Below are 7736 nucleotides of genomic sequence, written 5' to 3' on the forward strand. Positions count from 1 at the left end.
AATAGAGAGTTCTTATAAATATACTAAATATTGCTGCTGTTTTGATTGTCATATTAATGGGAATTCTCCACATACACTGTATTATTATTATTTCCTGCTCTCTTTGGGGCATGGAATGAATAATGGTAACAATATATTTTTGTTCTGATATGATAGAATCACATGATGATTGCTTAAAAACTAAGATTCCATGCTGATATTTCATAAACAGGCTCACCCTACATATCTGTTCCTCTCAAATGTTCAAGCTGAAATAAAACTTCATCTCAGATTTCTTTAGGGAGATTCTGGTGAATGACTTCTGACCAAAGCAGATAAAAAGGCATCTGTATGAGATAGCCATCTTATGCAATGCCATCAAAGCCATTCTTGAGAAATTACATCACTTCTTGACTAGAACCCAGCTAAGGGACAATAAGACAATACCTGAGCACAATTCAGGTATCAGAAAACTCTCATGACAAAGTCATGGAAGCAATATGATTTTTAAAATGTGGGGAAGGGGTACTGAATTTGCCTTTACCCACACATTTTTCTTCCATAGAATTATTTCTGGTCATGGTAACTCACTGGGAGCAAAACAGTATGAGGAAATACAATTACAGTAAAAGTATAGTTATATATTTCTTTTGTTCACACAAGTTATACTTTAAATTGTAAGTTAATTTTAATGTACCACCTACGTTCATTGATGACAAATGAAGTCAGGAAAAATTCATCCAGCTAAGCTATATTATGTATGTTCAGGTTGATCTTCTTTTAAGGACCGCTTAAATAAACCAACTTTCCACTGAGGGCAATCACAGACTAGCTCTCAAACTGAAATTGTAATCATGTTAAGCAGAAAATAACCCATCCAGTTGAAATCCTTGGGAATTTATTTTATTTGTTTGTATCTAGAGGCTGTTCAACTCCTGATAACTCTGGGCAGCTTATTTTATAAAATAAGAGTAAGTAAAACAGAAATAAATAGTCTGAGCATTAGAAGGAATGTACACTGAGCCCCCCCCCCCAAAAAAAAAACTCTTCAGGAAAAAAAAACTATAGGAGCTCAACACCAGCCAGGTAAATCTGTCCAGGATGAGACTTTTAGAAATATGGTATTCCATTATAGCTTTTTCTAATCCTCAACCCTTTTGTACCATGCTGTATTAGCCAGAGATTATGGCAGCTGAAGTTCAGTATCTCTGGAGACCTGCAGAATGGGGAATTTCTGTGTTACATGAGTTGTCAGAGATGTCTGTTTCAGATCCTGCCTCAATACAAAAGTTCACTCTATATGTCCCCTTGGATATGTTCAAGCAAAAGAGCTTTGTGATTTCAATATGCCATAAATAGTATCAATTTGAGCAAAAGACTTTTAAAAATGAATGTTATTTTTTTTGATCCAAAGAAAATAAGAGAGGAAAAGCTACATCCAAAGCTGATAAAGTCTTTTGTTTGCAAATACAGCAAAGTCAGTTTCCAGACAAACATACACAAATGCAAGAAACTAACATAAAACGTGTTAATGGAAATGATTGATGTATTTAGCTCATCAACCTTGTTCAAAGAAAACAGACACAAAACTAAGCAGTATCTAGTAATCGTTCCCAACCTGCTATGCTAGACACATTTTAAAAGGCTCCCTCACTCTATAATAGGTCACCAACAGATGGCAGCAGCAGCAGCTCTATAACAACAAAGCAGGAAGATTAAAAATAAGACGGGCAGGATGAAGATGGAATAGGATAAGATGCCTATGGTCTGGAAACTCAAACAGATATTGATTTTCTGGTAAATTCAATACAGGCCATAAGTTTGTGCATCTATGAAAATGCTGCTATAAAACGGCAGGCTAACTACAATTATCTGCTGTATCTGCTGAACACAGATATGTCTAAAAAAAGCACACACAGCACATACATACTCCGGCTTCAAAATTAAGGGACTCGGAGCACAAGACGTTTGGAAATTCTTCTTGGAGCATACAGATACCATACATGATGTTTTCAAGGCAGGGAGCGGGCTGAAATTCCATCCTTTCCCCTCAGCATGGAAATGAGGCAGTTGGACCTAAACTAGGTGACTTGATATGGCTTATCTTAAATAACAACTAGTAAGAGCTATTGTGGAACAAAGCCACAAAAGGGTGATGAGGAACAGGCTGTGACTGTTTCCTGAATGCCCTTTTTTGTATTGAATGGTCTTATTTCCCAGTAATCTCAAACTCAGTGGGACAACAGGTGGAATAAGGAAGCATGAGAGATCAATTTATTTATTTATTTATTTAAAATTGATCTCCACAATATAAATCATGACAACTCAGTTAAAAACTAAAGTATGTCTTATTGGTCAAAGTTTGGTTAGTTTAAAACATTGGACCACAAAATTAAATTGGAATAATGACTTATTTTACAGCACATACATATAACTAATTACTCACCCTCTACTTGCTCCCTGTAAGAAAGCAAAAACAAAGAAAAAGAAATCAGACTAGATTTGCCTGTCTAGAAATAAGACAAACTTTCATGAAGCCTAATTCTGGGAAACTATAGATTTTTTAAATTTTAGTCATTATTTGCTTTTTATATACTGGTAGTTAATCTGGTCATCTCCAAACGTGCACCCTTCCGATGTGTTATACTGTATCTGCAATTTGAACATAGTGGTAGGAAAGGTTCAATGTTGTATTCCCAATATATTTGGAATATTCCAAGTCTGGAAAAGCCAATCCATATTTCCAACCTTCTGCAATATTATTTAATTTACCTCCCAGAATTTGGCAAGAAAGTTTGTTCTCATGCTTGAATCATTATTCTTAGCTCATTTTATTAAGCTGTTTCAGGTTTCTCTCCAAAATCCAATTTTGTGAGCCAGTTCTACCTTCACCTTTATTATCGCTCTGCCATCAACTAATTCATGGTCCTCTTAAATAACATCACCTCAGCCACCAAGGTTAAACTTTATAAAATTGTTTTCTTCTAACATACTGTCAATGACCAGAGGGCTAATCTAATTTCACTTAAGTCTTTATAAGTAGGAAATACAGTGGTGCAATTCAAATATGTGAACAACCGGTTCTTTGTGTGGATGCCACTTCCAGAAGTCCATTCTGGGCCTGGGCAACAAAAAATTAGCTCCCAGTTCTGCCAAAGTGGTGCAAACCGGCTGAATCCCACCACTGAGGAAATATCTTTTAAAACAGACATGTCAAACAAAAGGCCCAGGGGCCAGATCCGGCCCGCAAAGTGGTTTCATGCAGCCCGCGAAGCCATCCTGGTAACAGTGAGGGAACGGCCCCCACTGCCTTGGCCCTGGCCCTGAGACCCTCCTTTTGCCACAGACCCTCAGATCTGTCCCACTCCTGCCCAGGCCCCCATAGGCACCCTTGATGTGAACGATGTAGAGCTGGCCATGCCCACCCAGTAGGCCATATGCACTTTAGCCATGCCCACCCAGTAGGCCACGCCCACCCAGGCCACACCCACCTGGCCCCCTGAGGGCAACCGCAATGCTGATGCGGCCCTCAATGAAATTGAGTTTGACACCCCTGTTTTAAAGTATCTTGGAAATTGATATTTTCACTGTACAGAATTTCAGTGTATTTCTTCTATCATTGTCTTTACTCTTTACTCTCTTTACTCTCCTACCATCCGGTAGGAGATATAGGAATATAGCCAGCCGTACCAACAGGCTGAAAAATAGCTTTTATCCGTGGGCTGTTAGGCTTTTAAATGGGACATAATCTTATGCAGAATTGACTTGGGAGGCCGGTGTGTGGTGTAGTTGGTTCACATAGTGTGGTGGGATGGAGGGTTTGTTGTCACTGTGTGTTGGGGGGAGAGAGCACGGGGGGAGGCTCAGCTAATCTCAATGTACACATGTTGTACTTTGACAATAAAGGTTTATTATTAGTATTATTGATGTCTTTGAATTAGTTACTATTTGTCCACTGGCATTTTTAGCACACTGATTTGAGGTTGAAATCACCTTCGGAGTTTGGAGGTGCGGTGTAGTTGGTTCACATAGTGTGGTGGGATGGAGGGTTTGTTGTCACTGTGTGTTGGGGGGAGAGAGCACGGGGGGAGGCTCAGCTAATCTCAATGTACACATGTTGTACTTTGACAATAAAGGTTTATTATTAGTATTATTGATGTCTTTGAATTAGTTACTATTTGTCCACTGGCATTTTTAGCACACTGATTTGAGGTTGAAATCACCTTCGGAGTTTGGAGGTGCTTTGGAAAACTTTTCTGTGTTTCTTTCCATCAGCAATGTCTTCACAGATGACACTATAAGATTGTTTCTTTTCTCTTCTGAATTTTTTTTTATTAAATTCCTTCTGGAGATCATTCCTTTGTTGTCTCTGTCTTCTCTTTTCTTCTTGGCAATTTCACCATTTCTTATGACATTCAGTTTGTTTCTCCTCTTTCTTAGTGTGTACCGGTAGCAGGGTTTTTTTAACATTCATCTTTTTTTATTTCATTCCAGTTTCTCTGATTCTCTCTCAATGGGGTTCAAAGCAATTCCCGATGTTATCCTTAATCCGGTGGGTCAAGATTACATCATGGAAATAGTTTGATTTTCTTCTTCCACTTTAATTTGACTCAGAACTTGCACACGAGCAGTTTCTGATCTGTTCAGCCTCTTGTCATGTTTTTGCTGTTATAACTAAGCTTTCCCACCATCTTTCACAAATAAAATAATCAATTTGAAATCTCCATAGTCTACCTGGTTGTTGGAAGACTTGTTAGTAATACACTTATTAAGGACACAGGGATCCATCCTCAATTTGCATCTGATCACTTAAAAGCAGAATGCTTTCTATCTGCTTTCTTATATACAGGTGTCCACACATACATACTGTGTTTCGCTGAAAATAAGACCCAACCGAAAAACATGAGTTTTCAGGATACTTGTAATATAAGCCCTACCCCCAAAATAAACCCCAGTTAAGATTGACAGCCAGATGGATGCATTTAATACTATATTTCCCCAAAAATAAGACCTAACTGGAAAATAAGACCTAATGGATCTTTTGGAGCAAAAATTAATAGGAGACCCGGTCTTATTTTCAGGGAAACATGTTATATACACACATACATGCATATGTATATATTTATACACACAAACACACACATTAAGATATCAAAAGTTATATTTACATAATCTCCACATTCTCTCCTTCACAATTACAATACATACTGTTAAGAAATTACATTCTGCACAGACTCATGCAAGCAATAAATAGCATAGTATATACATTTTATAATTGAATAAAATTGCATTTGACAGAAGGCAAAATGCTATTTTTTCTTTTCGGACATTTGAATCAAGCAACTCTGACATATTAACCTACTTGATTATTAAACACTTTGATTCATTGTCTTTGGAACAGAATTTTGATCCTTGTACCTATGAAGACTAGTAGTTTGGCTCTATCAAAAAATGCCAGTCAGCAAAGATCTTTACAAATGAATTAACAAGTTTGTTTCTACTTACACTTCTTCGGTGTCAGACATTTTGGCAGGTTTCTAGATGAAAAAACAAATACAGGCCAGAGTCAGCCTCAGTGCATAAACTTAAAATAATTTATTTGTGCAACAATGGCAGTTTAGTTAATTAAAATGACTTTTTAAAAAAAATAATACAATTCATAAACTTTAAATATTCTATACAGCACAAAGCTAGTTTTGTCCCATATGAAGCAGAATCTTAATTCTTACTCCTCTATATTTTATAACACTGAACTCCCAATCAGGATAAAATACCAAAAACTCTCCTCATCAAGCTCACCCAACTGGACTCAATTATTAGGTTCAATGGGAAAAAATCTCAACCTACAATATGTCCTATACATATATAGCCTCTTAAATCATGCTAAAGTCATGTTTGATAAAGTGGAACATTCCATGAGACTAGCCTTCTGCAATCTGTTACCCTCCAGATGTGCTTGATTACAACTTCAATAATTCTCTGCAAGTATAACCAAAAATTGTCTTGATCGGGAATTAGGAAAGTTTCAGGTAAACCTGGAATCTGATCTCTAGTATGCCAGGCTAAAGACTGGTGCTTTAGAACTATCATGCCAACCCTAGCAACAAGAGCTATCATGCCAACCCTAGCAACAAGAAAACAGTCTAATATTATTTAATAATCTACAAATAATGTTTCTTATTAATAAGTGTCAAGATTGATGATTCCTAAGGCTATCGAACAAAAGGCATTGTGGAGACAGTCCCTCACTTTTTCTTCTATGAAGTAAAATAAAAAACAGGATGGAACGGTTACAAATGGATGAACCCCCATAATGCTGTATGAATGCAAGAGAACAATTTTCTAGGAGCATTCATGATCATACAAGTGGTTTATAATTTATTTACTTACTTACCAGATTTATCTCACTCACAGAGAGATCCTTGTAATACACAATACTATAAAGCTTCATGGTTCCCCCCTCCCCACTGCCCTTATTTATCTTCCCAAGAACTGAAATTGCAAATTGGTGGGACTGATTTGACATTTTATTCCAGGCCTAAGCACAATATTTTATCAACTAGGTCACACAGATGAAGTATGCATATAGTATGTATATACCATGTCCAGACACACCCTTAGTTTCCCATACACAAAGTAGTTGTTATGGCTACCAGGCTTGTATTCATACCAAGACAAATACGGTATGTCCAGATCAGCTGCATCTCTACTTACGATGAAAACAATAATGCCAGAAATTACAAGGCTATTTAAGTAATATTATTCCGCAAGTCCTTATATTTACAACAACCAGCTTTCATACTACAGGGTATGAAAATCATGAGAAGTTTTTTATTCTCACTAATAGCATAGATAGATTGTCTTCAGAACATCGCTTTGTTTCACAAAATACTAGCAAAGATGACCTCTCTTTGTTTAGGAAACTAAATGCTAGTGCCTTTTGGCTTAGGTTTTACCTCAGAGAAGAAGAATTTTTGCCTACTTTGTGCAAAGCAAACCTTTGCATCTCAGATAAGGATGGAAAGCACAACAGCTGAATTTCTTGGGAGACATAAGTACATGTTTGCAGAATAGTTTCTGAAGAGTTCAAAAACCTCAAGGAGGTCACTGATAGGTTTTATAGGAAGATTTTTTCTGACACCCACCGAAGTCCCAGAGGGATGAAGCTTTAATTAGAAAAAACAGAGCTGCTACCAAGGAAACCCAAGCCTGGGTCTTAACTTAATTACTCAGCTGATACTTGAGAGGATTCTTGAAGGAGCAGCAGATGGATGGATGTCCCAAAGAACATCTGCAGCTTACAAGGTTTCTATTTTAGAAGATCAAATATTCCTGGAAGCAATCACCTTGCCATATAAGGGATGGTACATGGCTCCAAGTGACAAAACTTAATGGTACAATGTACCGTAAACACCAAGAAGACTGTGTACTTATTTGGCTTTTTTTTGTACAACATTTTGAAGTTCCAGATGTTCCAATCATAAAAAAATCAAAAAAATCAAGGGAGATATTAATTTAGTTTAAGAGGACAGAGCAGGCTGATTTCATACAGAAAGTAATAATAATAATAATAAAAAAATCAAAAGAGCCACTTACACATTTTTTAACACAGTATAGCAATAGCACTCAGACTTATATACCACTTTACAGCCCTCTATAAGCAATTTACAGAGTCACCATATTGCCCCACCCCACCCCCCCACTCAATAATCATTTTACCGACCTCAGAAGGATGGAAGGCTGACTCAACCTTGAGC

General features: G+C 37.1%; 1 long non-coding RNA gene across 1 annotated transcript; it reads right to left on the reverse strand.

Annotated features, from left to right (window-relative positions):
* Positions 1–2425: 2425 nt before the first annotated feature.
* LOC310631792 lies at positions 2426–7056 on the reverse strand. Its single transcript, XR_014490702.1, has 3 exons — positions 6936–7056; positions 5485–5516; positions 2426–2439 (listed from the first exon to the last, which is right to left on the reverse strand). It is a non-coding gene; the product is annotated as an uncharacterized lncRNA (long non-coding RNA).
* Between the last annotated feature and the right edge of the window lie 680 nt (positions 7057–7736).

Source organism: Vipera ursinii (genome assembly GCF_947247035.1).
Source record: "Vipera ursinii genome assembly, chromosome: 1".
In the NCBI taxonomy this organism is placed as follows: Eukaryota; Metazoa; Chordata; class Lepidosauria; order Squamata; family Viperidae; genus Vipera; species Vipera ursinii.